The sequence below is a fragment of the Suricata suricatta genome, chromosome 9, assembly GCF_006229205.1.
Source record: "Suricata suricatta isolate VVHF042 chromosome 9, meerkat_22Aug2017_6uvM2_HiC, whole genome shotgun sequence".
Lineage (NCBI taxonomy): Eukaryota > Metazoa > Chordata > Mammalia > Carnivora > Herpestidae > Suricata > Suricata suricatta.
The window spans coordinates 104,186,878-104,201,916 of record NC_043708.1 but is presented as its reverse complement, the minus strand read 5'-3'; positions in this window follow the sequence as shown (position 1 = coordinate 104,201,916).

The following is a 15,039-nucleotide window of genomic DNA, read 5'->3' as shown; positions in this document are numbered from 1 at the left end:
TGGTCATAGGGTACAAAGTTGCAGTTACGTAGGACGAATAAATCTAGAGATCTAATGTACTGTATTGAATACTGGAATGCTGTATTGCTAAGAGTAGAATTTAGGTCTCTCCCCACATATAAAAAGGTAACTATGTAAGGAGATACATGAACTATCTGGACTATGGTAATCAGTGTGTGTATAGAGGCGTGAGTATAGTTTACATATAGATTCACATACATATGTGTATAAAATCATCATAGTGAGCCTTAACTATATACTATCATTTTTTAAATTTTTTAATGTTTAATTATTTTTGAGAGACAGCGAGAGCATGTGCCAGGGAGGGGCAGAGAGAGGGAGACAGAGAATCTGAAGAAGGTTCCACGCTCTGAGCACAGAGCCCTATGTGGAGCTCAAGCCCGTGAACCACGAGATCATGACCTGAGCCAAAGTCAGATGCTCAATTGACTGAGCCAGCCAGACACCCCTACAAGCATTATTTAAAAATATATTGTGGGCGCCTGGGTGGCTCAGCTGGTTAAAGCATCCAACTCTTGGTTTCGACTCAGTTTGTGAGTTTGGCCCCACAAAGGCTTTGTGCTGACAATGTAGAACCTGCTTGGCGTTCTCTCTCTCCCTCGCCCTCTGCTCCTCCCCCATGCGTACTCATGCTCCCTCTCCCTCTTCTCAAAATAAATAAATAAACTTAAAAAATAAAAATAATTTTTAAAATATATAAAACTGGGTCATAGTGAAGTATGGGGGGGGGGATGAAATATACACCTGTCCTATAGTTCAGCTATTCCACTCCTAGGTATTTATCCAAAGAAACAAAACATATCCACAAAAAGACATGTACATGAATGTTCATAAAATATTATACACATTGAGTATAATTATCCTGGAATCTATTTTGAAAGTGGTTAACGAGGTCATTCTAAAATAACATTATTTATTAGGCATTTGTGCCGTGATGGATCCTTAGCCTAACGTGGCTGTTTTCTTCAACCTATGATTGCTAGCTGAAACTCACAGAATACATTAAAGTATAATTTGAGCAAAACCAATATAACCACACTAAGAGAAATCAAAATGAAATGGAAAATTCAATCATGATCCACTTTTTTCTGACAAATCAACTCATTTATTTTTCCTTGTTCCCATCTGGTACTTGTCTGCATGCATAAAACATTCCTACATAGTTGTAAAACTCCGGTTTTGCATTTAGCTTTTGAAAAACAATTGTAATTTTTTAAACTATTTTCTATATTGCTACTTAGTCTTCACAATGATTTTTAAACGACAGTGTTGGTTACTTTGTGGATCTACCAGTCTTAACACTTCCCCTTTTGCTGGACATCTATAGGTTTCTTTTAAAAATGTTCAAAAACAAAAAAATGTAGTTAATAGCTTCATGTATAAAACATTTTCTTTCTTTCTTTCTTTCTCTCTCTCTCGCGCTCTCTCTTTCTGGATTACTTCCTTGGGATAAATTCCTAGAAGTGGGATTATTGGTTCAAAACATATGAATATTTCCATAACTCTCAAAATAAATTGCTAAATGGATTTCCATTCATTCATTCACCAAATATTTATTGAGCACTTTCTTCTTGCCAGACATTGACTAAGTATTAGGATTATAATAGTGAGGAAGAATATCCAGTCTGCATTTATAGGCTCTACCTTCTAGCTGGGGAGACAGACTCAATCGGGTCATCACACAGACGGATAGAATTGTAACCCGGCTAAGCATTACTAAGGAGAAAGGCATGGGGTTATAAAAGAAAGTATTTCATGGTGGAACCCTACTTTGGCTGGTGGTTAATGGAAGGATTTCCTAAGGAAAAAGTGATTGAGCTAAGGACTTAGGGATGACTAGGAGCTAATTAGACCGAAGGGAAGGAAAGAATAGCATTCTGGCCCGAGGGAACAGTATGTACAAATGCCTTTTGGCAGAGTTAAGAAGACCACAATAGCTGGACCTCAAAAAGCTGGGGAACCAAGGGCAAGATCAGGCAGGGCCTATGTTGGTCTTTATTATGAGAGCAGCGGGACCCTCCTGAGGGGATATGTGCTTTGCAACACTCGCTCTGGCTGCAGAACGTGAGGAGAGGGAGTTTGAAAGGGTACCAGTGGGCAGCTGTTGCAGCAGCCATAATGACAGATGATAGCTGCTTAGATAAAGGGAGCAGGAACAGAAATGGAGAGAAGTGGATACAAGTCAAAAACACTGAGGAGGTAAGATTGACACAACTTGGTAGTAGATCTGAGTTAAGATATGTTGGGGAAGAGGAAGGACATGGAAACTTGAAGGACAGCTGCTAGATTTCTGGGGTAGGGAACAGGATGAATTTGGTGTGGTTCACAGATACAGGGAATGGTGGAAGCAGACCAGAGCTGGGGGAGGGGGGCAGTACACGAGGAGTTCAGGGTGTCTTTGAGATGGGCAAGAGGAGCTGTAAATGGTAGCTGGATTGTGGGTCTGAAAAATCAGACCAGAGTTTGGGTTAAAGCCATGAACTTCTGAGCTGTCAGTGTATGGACAGGGACTAAAGCCACGGGTGTGGAGGAGCTTGCCTAAGAAGGGAGACTGAGGGTGGCCAGAGTCTAGACCAGGTGAGTGAGGAATTCCCACTTTCCAAGGCCAGATGGAGGAAGACAGTGGGCCAAGAAGACTGAGAGATGTGGGCGAGGAAAACCAGGAAGACATGGTGTCACAGAACCCAGGGAAATGTTATAGGAAGGAAAGTCCCTGGAAGTGGATGTAGGTCAGTGGTGACCTGGGCAAGACCTCTAATGATGGTGACAAGCAGGAAGGAGAAATGACACAGAAATGATGACAAGGGGATGGCATGTCCATACACCCATCTCCAGAAGTGTGGCTCAGACAGGGGTGTGAGAGGACAGCTGAGGAAAGTAGCGTGAGAGCTTGAGGGAGGGCTTTGGCTTTTCTATCGTTTTTCCAGGAAGATAGAACTGTGTGTATGGCGAATACTGACGGGAAAACTTGGGTCGAGAGCAAGTGGGTAAATGTCAAGAGAGGAGTGACAATTAATAACACCATTCCTGAGTAGGTAGGAGGGTATCAAGGTCCGACACACAGGTGAAGGGACTGGCTTTGGGTAGGAGAAGGGACACCTCCTCTCCTGTAACAGGGCTGTATGCATTTATACAACCTTGCGGGAGGACTTAGAAGAGCCCAGGATTAGGACATCTGGGCGGCTCAGTCAGTTGAGCATCTGACTTTGGCTCAGGTCATGATCTCACAGTTTGTGGGTTCGAGCCCCACATTGAGCTTTGTGCTAACAGTGCAGAGCCTGCTTTGGATTCTTTGCCTCCCTCTCTCTCTGCCCCTCCCTGACTTGTGCTCTCTTTCAAAAATAAATAGTTAAATATTTTTTTAAAAAAGAAGAGCCGAGCATTTGATTTAATGCTCTGCTGCTGCTGTCTTGAAATTCTTAATAATTTTTGGACAAGAGACCCTGCATTCTCAGTTTGCACCAGGCCTGCAGACCATATAGCTGGTCTTGCTTCTATCAATATCAGAGCTATTACTCTCCCCCAGACCTCACTGAAATGGACTATACTCATCTAAACCCGTTTTGTTAGGGCTGTTAATTTAATAGGCGGAAATCTGCACCTCAGTTGTTTTCATTTGCATTTCTTTGACTACTGGCCAGGTTGACTGTATTCCCTCATGTCTGTTCACTAACCAAATTCCATTTTGAACCGCCTGCATCCTTTGCCCATGTATGGTGTTTGCAAATGCCATGAAACAGTTTCCAATGTGGGAATGACGCACCAATTTGTTGAAATGTATGGAGAGAGAGGTGGCTGTAGAAACAGTATGAGGCTCCAGGAAGGAAGGTCCCAGGCCAGGGGTGCCTTGGGAAGCGAACATCCCCCACGTCGATAAAATCCTGCTGGTACATGTTCGCGGCTGTCTTTCAACCATGCCCCTTAACAGCTAGGCGCTCCTTCAATCCTCTGTCTGAAGGTGGGAACTCACCACTCTGTGCTTCGTCTAGGCTGTTCCCCCTGCCTGGAGTGCCCATCCCCCCTTCCCCATCACTAGACTCACAGCATTCTGTTCATGGTGATACTCAAATATATCTATATCACATTTTGCTATAATTGCCTTGCACCTGTTTCCCCTTCTGGGCCATGAGCTACAGAATGTCTCTCTCCCCACCCAGTTCATCCTCAATGCCTCACAAGGTATCTACACATACCTCAACTTCTGTTGAGAAGTGAATGAAATCACCTGGTGAGTGGTTTATGTATGAAGCTCTCTGGACCAATTGCTTCTCCTCCGCACATTGTTTACCCTTGACCACATCTGAACAGCATGTTCCATGCGGGACGCCAACTTTAAGGACTGAAGAGCAAGGTCCGTAGACAGCAAGGGAATTAGAACACGGTCATCAGATATTTGAAAGATGGCGAGTTTCTCATCATGGTAGAGGGGCAGGTGGGTGGGACATTGGGACTCAAATCCAGCTCTGTCACCAGGTAATCAGGGCAAGTGGCTTAACTCCCAAATTTCTGTATCCAGCAAAAGGGACTGGCTTACTTCCCATGGTGTTGGGAGAATGAATTGAGATGAACAGGGGAAGGAGCACATAGCCCAGCACCTGGAGTAGAGTAGGTGCTCATTCATCCGAAGTTGGCCTAGAAAATGGCCCTGTAGTTTCCTCTAGTTAGAGCTGGAACCAGTGAGTGGGAGATAAAGAATAAAGATTCCAGCTACAACTCTCCAACAGTCAGAGCTGACCAAAGATGGAGGGGCTTGTTGGAAGAGAGACGCTCCCTGTCAGTAGAGAGATGAACATAAAGACTGGGGATTCAGGCATGGTGTCGCAGGTTGGACTAAGTCATTGTTAGGTCCCATCCATCTTTGAGGAGCTTGAATTCTGTGACTGATACTGGAAAGTCCACTGTGGTAAACATTCACCAGATGCCCTCAAGCATCTCTTTGCCACCTTCTCCTTTTTGAGAAGGTCAGTAGCCTCCTTCCCAAATCAGTCAGTTCACCGAATTTCCCAGTCACAGAATCTGGTTCAGAAATAGGGATTTCAAGCCAAAAAGGTACAAAGAGGTGTTTGCTCGGGGCCCTGGAAAAGCACTATACTCTTTCATCTAGGAGCTACCAAACAGAGAGAGAGACTGTAAGCGGGGGTGGGGGGAAGAATTAGCCTTAGAATAGAGTTGTCAGATGAAATACAAGACACCCTGGGAAATTTGAATTTCAGATAAACAACAAATAATTTTTTAGTTAAATATGTCTTAAATAGTTCATGAGACATACTTATAATAAAATAAAGTATTCACTGCTAATCTGAAACTCAACTACACATCCTGTAATTTTTTCCTGCTAATTTTGACAATTCAATGATTCCATGGAGGGCAGAAAAGAGAGACCAGAAAGAAACTGGATTCTTGGTGATATAGTTGAGCCACTGGATCAAGCCTTGCCTGAAGCCCACAATTTTGAAATTTTCAGGTACACAAACCAATAAATCATCTGTTTAATTAGATTTGAGACTAGTTTCAGTCTTCAGGACCTTCCTTGTCCTAATGTGTTTATCAAAAGCTTTAAGTTTTGATCATTTAGGGATGCAGATCTTGTTAGGAGAAGGCTTGTTTTGCACCCTTTTCTTAATCTGGTTGCCCTACTAAGGAACTTCTACAGGGCTCCATCCCTTCTTGTGATGTTAATTTTGTCAACTTGACAGGACCATGGGATGCCCAGATATGTGGTTAAACGTTATTCTGGGTGTGTCTGTGTGGGTGTTTCCAGATGAGATAAACGCTTCAATCAGTAGACCAAATAAAGCAGGTGGCAGCTCCCCAAAGTGAGTGGATCTCATCCAATCTGCTGAAGGCCTGAACAGAACAAAAGGGCAGAGTATGTGAGAATTTACTCCGAGTGCTTGCTGTGAAACTGGTGATTGGTCTTCTGCCTTTGGACTTGGACACAGACAGACTGGAGCTTACATCATTGGCTCTTCTGATTGTTCTACTTTTGGACTCACACTGAAACTATACCATAGGCTCCCTTGGATTTCCAGTTTGCTTTCTGCAGATCACGTGTACATACACACACATATATATCTCCTATTAATTCATATATAGAGATACACACACATAGACACACCCCTCCTATGAATTCGGTTCCTTTAGAGAACCCAGACTAACTAATACACTCTTCTATTCAGACAAGCATCCCTACAGACATCACTAGGCTAACTCTGTCTTTATTTTTAGCATGAGACCTTTACGAGAAGCACAGTTTTGTCTTCGGCTTCCTTCTCCCCACCCCCCAACCAGAAGCGGTCTGAGCTGAGGCCAGCTCCCTCCGAGAAGTCATTACCACCCGGTGGGTGCTGCAGCCTCAGCCCTGAACACAGACTGGCCAGTGTCTGCTTGGCTCCGGGGCAGAGAGGAGCTGAAAGGGGACCGACAGAAAACTGACCCGATTGTTTTGCTTTGGGGCCAGAAGAAACCAGCTCCTTTTAATTCTCGATGGCCACGCTTGGAAATCTAGCTTACCAGAAGGGAAGGGGGCAGAGAAGCAGTACTTTGGAGAAGGCTCTGGCCATGACATTCAAAAGGCAGGATTTTGCTGGAATCTGTGCTCCCTAGCCAAGACCAGGTGGAAAGATCAATTTAGACTTTATGAATTAGTCCCTTCATTTTTCTGGGTCTGCTTTTCCTCATCTGTAAAACAGGTTGGGCCATCAGGCTGCAGAGCAGATATTCAGGGCTCAGGGCCCAGGAAAATGATATGGGGTCCCTGTTACTTGGCTTTGGGCTTGAGGCAGGGGCTGGGGTGAGGCAGAGGGGCAAAGCCTAGCGTGAGGTAGACACAACTACAAGGACAATGGCTGCAGCTTTCAGATCAGCTCAATTCATCATAAGAAGCTGGGAAACACTGCACTGCTTTGGACAGCCCCCTATGACCCTCGTCCCTCCATTTCTGAACTTACTTTGACCCCCTCCTCACTCTCAGCTCCATTTATACCCCCACAGACCTTGCAATGGTATCTAGGCACATTGGTTGCAACATCTTGCATTCTCCAAGGACGCTGACTTAGGTCTGCTCTTTGCCCCTTCCTGCTCTGGTCCTCCTTGGGTAAGATACTCCGACCCTGACGTATTAGTTAGGTACTGCTGCTGTGAAAAATAGACCCAAATATAGCATGGATGAACATAAAGAGGTTTATGTCATCCCTCCACCAACAGTCTAGGGTGGTTCTAGCCTGGGGCTCAGGAGTGGTGAATCTAGGGGCATCCTTCTCCATGAAGTCAGAGACTTTGGCTGACGGCAGCCATGACATCTTTAAAATGGCTTCTGGAATCATGCTGGGGGGTTGCCAACATTTGACCAATAGAAAGGGCGTGGAAGGCTTATTTTTGGTCAGGCCTGGAAAGAACACATGCATGTTGCTTCTCATTGATCAGAACCATGTTGCATGGACTCACCCAAGGATGGAGTCCAGCTTGGAGCCCAGTTGGGGGAACAGTTAGCCAGGCTCTGAGATGCCCGACTGCAACCCTCTGGCATCTCTGGCAGCCTGGGCTCATGGCCCACCTTGGCTCAGATGCTCGGCCCAGCCTAGGGTTCCTGAAATTCCTCTGCCTGGAAACGGGAGTGGTTTGGGATTTGGGGAAGTGCTATTTCTATCTCAGATGGATTAAGTGGAAGGGTGTGGAGCAGGGCACCTGGCAGGAGGGCACCACTGCCCTCACCACTGTCACAAATCACTGTCATCAACCACATGCCCCCCAGGCCTATGGAATCTGTCTTTCTCTGCACAGGGAGGATGTAGGAGGGACAAGTCTACTGATGAGCTCCCCAGAAGGAGGTGCTGCTCAGTCCCACGGCTCTGATATTTCCTGGGAAACCTGTGTGTGCGCGTGTATGAAGATGTCTGCACAAAATAATCACAACAATGCACAGGTATTATCCCCATTTTCCAGGTGAGAAAACTGAGGCTCAGAGACAACTGTGATTTTTATAGGTGCAAATTGTAAGCCAGAGTTTGGAAGCAGGTCGTCTGGCTCATCTCAAACTTCTTCCTCTCTATCATGCTCTCTCCTTTCTCTCATGTGTCCTTCTGTCCATCCTCGCCATGAAGGACGCCAACACTCTTATCTTGGAATTCCTATTGTCCCTCATCTGTGTCTCTTTTAAGTCTGCCTTGTATTGGGTTTTTGTGTGTATTTTGTTCCCCTGGAAGCCTCTTGAGGGCAAAGACATGCCACATTCACCTCTGAACCTCTCCCTCCTGAAAGCAACCTACGTATCCTGATCCATTCAGTGAATGGATACTTTAGTCAGAGAATTCTTGAGTTCAGTTAAATGGAAAATCTAAGCCAGCCATGAAAGAAGGATCAAAGGACAATTTATAGTAAACGACACACTCGCTCCTGTATTTTCCCTTCACACCCTGTTCCCTTCTCTCATCTCCTGGTTTTCCCGGGCAGGCTTCCATCAGGCATGGTTCATTCACTCTGGCTAGAGAATTTCCTAACATGTTGTTTATTATTACTAGTAGTAGCAATAGTACTATTACTATGAATAGCTGCAATTTATAGAGCCTCTGAATGGTACTGTCCTTGAACATGGGGTCTGTGGAGCCCCTAGACCCGAGCACAGGTCAAGTTCTCTGTACATTTATGCTATGTGTTTTTTGGATACATCGATACTTTGGATACTTGTTTAGTGCCAGGCATTGGGTCAGATTCCTGAAATATATTATCTTTAATTTTCAAAACCACCTAGCAAGGAAAATTATCCTAATAATTATTTAAAAAACTTTTTCTTTACATGTATTTATTTTTGAGAGACAGAGTGAGACAGAGCATGAGGAGGGGATGGGGGGGAGGCAGAGAGAGAAGGAGACACAGAATCTGAAGCAGGCTCCAGGCTCTGAGCTGTCAAGCAGAGCCTGACACGGGGCTTGAACCCATGAACTGTGAGATCATGACATAAGCTGAAGTCAGATGCTCAACCGACTGAGCCACCCAGGCGCCCCTCTAATCATTATTTTATATAATGAAACTAAGGCCCAGTGAGGTTAGGTAATTTCCCCCAAGGTCACACAGGTAACATGCTATTGAGCCCAGGTGCTAGTCAAGGATCGGATCGTCCAATCCCAGACTATACCTTCGGGTTATTAAATCACACTGCCGCCTGGTGTCCTTTGAATACTGTATCCCAGTCTCTTTCTTTCCTCTACCTACTCACTCACTGAGGAAATATTTCTGAACTTCTCTTCTGTGAGTGATGCCACACAGGGATGGATACGGCAGACACAGTTTTGCCCCAATGGAGCTCCTGGCCCAGTGGTCAAGACAGGTAGCAAACAAGTGAATGCCCAGTTAGAGGCCCTTTAAAGAGTGGTAAGTGCCACGAGGGGAAAGAGGAGAATGCCATGATGGGCTTCCTTGGCTTGGATGGTCAGGAAAAGCCTCTCTGAAGCTTGGACTTGATGGATAAAGAATAACAAACAAACAAAGAATAACAAAGAGTCAGCTTCTTAGTGAAGAGAGGGTGTTCCAGGCAGTGGGAATGGTAGTGGCACAGGTCCTGAGGTAGGAAGGTGGTGGGCACAGAGAGAAGCAGAGAGCAGGTCAACACGGCAGGCTGACACAGAGGATAGTGGAGGCAGACAGGCTACAAGGGACAGACAATGGCAGGGCCACCGGATGTGGAACCTGGGTTGTGCCAAGTGCCAAGGCAGCCTGGGAAGGGTTTTAAGCAGGAGAACCGCTGCACACAGAGTGGACTGGCTGGAGACTCGAGTGGAAAGGGGAAGGGGGCCATTGCAATAGTCCAACAAAGAGAGTGAGGGGCCTTGAACCAGAGACAGGGAGTGAAAGTGGAGAGCAGGGCTCTGTGATGGAGCCTTCACACGGGAGTCAGACTTCCACATGCTGCTGGGGCTTGGGCTCAGCCCAGCCTGTATGAACAGGGAGGTCCTGACTAGGCTTTCCAACAACTTCTGCTGAAGAGACTCAAGTTTATCCCATCAAGTCAAAGTGGCCTGGTCTTCATCCTGAGCCTCTGTGATAGAAGGGGACTCAAGTGAGGGCAGGTTCTGCCTGGGAAGGTATGATCATTCCAGAGCAATGGCCTGGCACTGGGCTGGGTAGGACCACCACGTCCCATCAGGGGGAAAGGCAGGTCAGTGGTCTGCCCCACAGGGTTGCCAGTTGGTTCAAGATGAGCCAGGCCAGGATGAAGTATTGGAAGGAGGTAAAAAATACCCTGGTCCTCGAGGGGGTGAGGAGTGGGGTCCAGATATCCAAGCACAGTATCCTTGTGTCAGGAAGCAGGTAGTACCCACGATGTGGAGACAGACAGTGAGTTAGGGAAACAGAAAACCCAGCATCGGGGTCACTGGTGGAACAGGGTGAAGATGGTACTCAATGGAATCTATGTAATTGGAAAGATTTTCGTGATTCATTTCCCAACCTGAAAAAAGTTCAGGACTATTTCCTTCTCTACCTTCTTTCCCATAAATTCCCCAGTGGATCCCCCAAATGCCAGTTATATTTGGGGGAGAACGCAGTAGAGATGCCTTCACTTAATTTCCAGGTTTAGTCAAATCCACTGGATTTGCCCAGCTGGTGGGTGAGATTGACTTTCTGTGGCCTAGCAGCCCTTGGGTTCCAGTTCAGTGAAAATAATGGAAGTTCTTCAATTAATGTCTGTCCTCAACCTCCCTCTCTTCCCCTTGCTCCTACACGACTCCATGACTCTGGCTGCACCCACAACTCCAGCTCTGGGTGGGATATGTCATCCCTGCCAGCCTCCCCCCTCCCCCGCCCAAGGCCAGTGAAGGGGCCTGGACATCTACCACACACTCTGAGTCGTCCATGCTTGAGAAGGCAGGTCCCACCAGCCACACCCTCTCTCCTGAGGAAGCCAGGCCCTTTGAGCAAACCTGTGATGGGCCACATATTTCCCTCTCTTTTTAAAAATAAGCTCTCCCTGTGGCTCCAGTTTGGCCCTCACCCTGGCGAAGTGAGTCCCTTCCAAAAACCCATGTCAGAGCACCCTTTGTAATGCTCGGGGAAGAGAGCAGGCAGGGGGAAAAGGCTTATATTTACCCGGATGTTTGACATCCAGAGAAGGAATATTATTGTTTCTCCAGTCAAATACTGGGACTCCAATGAAAAATATTTTCAATCCGCCAGACTGAAGTCCAGTGTCTCTGTGAACCTCCGCCAGTCCTTGTAGGCATGGGGTGTGGGAGCCCCGTCTCTTCCTCCCAGGCAGCCACGCTCCTGACGGATGTTGTGAATATGACATATCTGGTACTGGACGGGGCAGTGGCCGCTGCGACCTTCTCCCGTCCTACCAGCGGGGCGGGTCAGGGAATTCTCTCCCTGCCACTATAGGCTCAGCATCCGGGGCCTGCCAGGGTAGAGGTGGAGTTCTGCCAAGGAATGGCTGTGACCTGGGGGTCACAGAAATGATGTGGCAGTCTCCTCCCGGGGGCACACAGAGCCCACCTAGTCCCTCCCCCTGCCTCGCTACCTTAAAAACATCATTTGGGGGGTGCGGGAGAGCTTACTTTTTATTTACGACACATGTGATATGTAGTCATTAAAACAAATTTGGAAAATATGCAGAAGCAAAAGGAGACCATGAAAATCACCCAATTTCCCACTTAGTGGTTTTTAAAAACATCAAGATGACTTGCTTTTTAATAAACAGCTTGCTCTCTTCACCTAGCGGTATATCATGAATATCTCTCCAGTTTATTCAATACTTCTCTAGAACATCAACAGCTACGTAGTATTTTATTCGACTGATGCATCACAATTTTTATGGCAATCCTCAATTAATGGCTATTAGGTAGCTTCGATTTTTTTTACTACTATAAACAACACTACGGTAAGCATCCATGAGGCTAGGTCTCTGGGCATACCTATGATTATTTGTTAGGAGTGATGGCCATATTTGTATTTTTACTGCACATTCTCCTTATCTGGAAACAGACCGAGCTTACCCAATATGTACTTGTCAGAGGCAGAATTCCTACCCAGGTTTGTCTGCCTCCAAATCCAGATCTCCAAATGGACATTCCCCTCATTCTATTAGGCTGATGCTTTAGAATGATGGGGAACATGGAAGGGCCAGAGACTTCCATGAGCACAACCCATAGATGCACTCCATTAGCTGTGAAACGAGCTCCCCGGCCAGAAGCAATGCGGTGTGAAATGCCATGGCAGTAAATGAGATGTTGTGTAAGTCCATGGATGGTGATATAGGCAGAAGCATTTGGGACAGGGAAGACAAGCCCATCATCAGAATACCCACCTAGGCCAATAGGCGGCCCAATGTAATCAACCTACTGATTGAGAGACTCAGCTGGTCTCTCTGGGGAGGGGTGCCATATTGGGAGCTCTGTGTTGGTCTCTGCTGTTGGTAGGTAGGTCGGGTGTTCAGCGGTGACTGCACCCAGATGGTCTTGGTGAGGGGGGTCCATGTTCCTGGGCCCATGCAAAACCAACATCCGTGCTGTTGTGGCTGCTTTGTTTGTGAGCCCATTGCCATACCAAGAATGGGCCATCTTGTTGACTTTATTACTCCTTGATGAGTATTCACATAGGACACAAATTGTCTTCACCTCTGAGACCATTTTGAGAGGTCCACCCAAATACCCCTTTCTCAGACCTCCTTGGCATCAATTTCCAACTGTGTTCTTCCAAGTCTCTGACTAAGCCATGAGCCACGTCCACGAAGGAGTGTTCTCAAAGGTCTCACCCTGGTAGGACTTCTCTCCACCACTGTCCTTCAGGGGCATCCCTGAGGGAAGCAGTGATGCCAGAAAGCTGTCACTGGTTGTCTCACCACTGCTTGCCCATCTCTTACCCATGGATCTCTCTCTCCAAGGTGGGATTTCTAATGAACTCCCTAACCACAATTATAATGCTGCAGAACTCATTTCTATAAAGTGCCCAAATCCCTCAGATTTGTCTCTGGGAATGGCCACTCAATGACCCAGGAACTGGGTTGCTTTCTCAGCCTTGTCCTGGTGGTCCGTAGGCACAGACCACGTCTGTAAGACTGAACTCTTTTTCTGTCCAGGGCTGCTCCCCCAAAGGCGGCAGGGAGAAATCTACCTCCCTGTCCCGGTAGTGTCCGGTTCCTAATACCCAGAGCACTTTGCACAGAGCCGAGGTTCCTCCTCATGTCTTTCCCCCTAGGGCTCAGATACAAATCCAGCTCTGGGAGAGGGGAAGACCACAACCCAAACTCCCTGACCTCAGGGTCGTGAGTCGCTTTAGTTGGCGCCACTGAGGAAGTTGTCAGGATATTTCAGATTTTCCCAGTTTTAGGCACAAATCCCACCCACCCTTCTTTAACAGCCCTGAAATGGGTGTGTCTTATGCAAAGTCTGTATTTATTGGCAACTACCCATTGATAGTCTATAAATGGTGTATTATTCAGTTCTTGGCATTGAAGTATTAGGGAAAATGATGGCCAACCCCAAGGATGGTGAAATTACCTAAGGAGATGGGTGGGAGAAGTAGGAAGAGAACTATGAAATGAAATAAAATAAAATAACTCTTAGTATTACTGTAATATCAGTTAACAATTATTGAATGCTTGCTGTGTGCTAGGCACGGTTCTAAGGGCATATATTAACTACTTCATTTCTGGTGATAACTTTATGAGCTAGACATTGCTATCATTAGCAACATCCCCATTTTTCTCAGGTGAGGAAATTGAGGAAAGATGCCCAGAGCATACAGTTAGTTATTGGTAGAAGTGGGATCTGAACTCAGGCAGTTCTGGCTCCAGAGACTTCTCTCTTAAATTTCCATGCTATGCCCATCTCAGGAGGGGGCACTTAATCAGGCATCTGCTAGGTTGAGTTTGAAAACCATAAGATCGGGGCTCCTGGGTGGCTTAGTCAGTTAAATGTCTGATTCTTGGTTTCGGCTCAGGTCATGATCTCATGGTTCATGAGTTCAACCCTGTGTTGGGCTCCATGCCGACACCAAGGAGCCTGCTTGGGATTCTCTCTCTCCCTTTCTTTTGGCCCCTTCCTTGCTCGCTCGCTCTCTCTCAAAATAAATAAACTTTAAAAAGCCCCACCAGAATGGACATCCAGGATTTATTCAGCAGAGTTTTCAGTTATAAGCAACAGAAACGGACTCCTCTTTAAGAAGAAAAGGGATTTATTACGAGGCTACCTACCTCTCAGTCTAGGCATCAACGAGCAGCACTTGCTAAGTCCATGAGCAGAAATGCTGACAACATGTCAACCTTGGTCAATTTCAGCACCATGAAAGAGGGACATCTGGACATTCGTATGTCCTGATATGATGCCAAAATAATGAACCTGAATCTGATTAAGCCTCTGACGTAACTAACAGTTTCCAAGAAATACAGAGGCCAGAGGAGATATTAAACAAAACTATGTGAAAGTAATCAGCCAAGACCAGAGGTAGAAAATTCTCTAAAAGAACTGACCCTAATTCTTCAGGAAATAAGAGGAACAGAACCAAAAAGCAAGGAAAACTTTTATAAGTGGAAAGACATTTAAGAGTATGTTAGCCAAGTCTAACAGGTGGATATTGTTTGGATTCTGATTTGAATAAACCAGTCATAGAAATACTTTTTTCCGGACAGTCAGGGAAAACTGAGCATGGTCTGGATATGAAATGATATCATTGTTGGCGGTGTTGGGTGGCACAGTGGTAACGTAGCTGGATGTGTGGTTTTTAAGTCCATATCTGTTAGAGATACATACTGAAGTATTTAGGAGTAAAATGATAGGATGTCTGGAAGCTGCTTTAAAATAAATTATGTAGGTCCTCTACTTTTTAAAAAATGTTTATTTTTCAGAGAGACAGAGTGTGAGCAGGGGAGGGGCAGAGAGAGAGGGAGACACAGAATCTGAAGCAGCCTCCAGGCTCTGAGCTGTCAGCACAGAGCCCACTGCAGGTCTCAAACCTCACAGATGGTGAGATCATGACCTGAGCCGAAGTTGGACACTTAACTGACTGAGCCACCCAGGCACCCCTAGG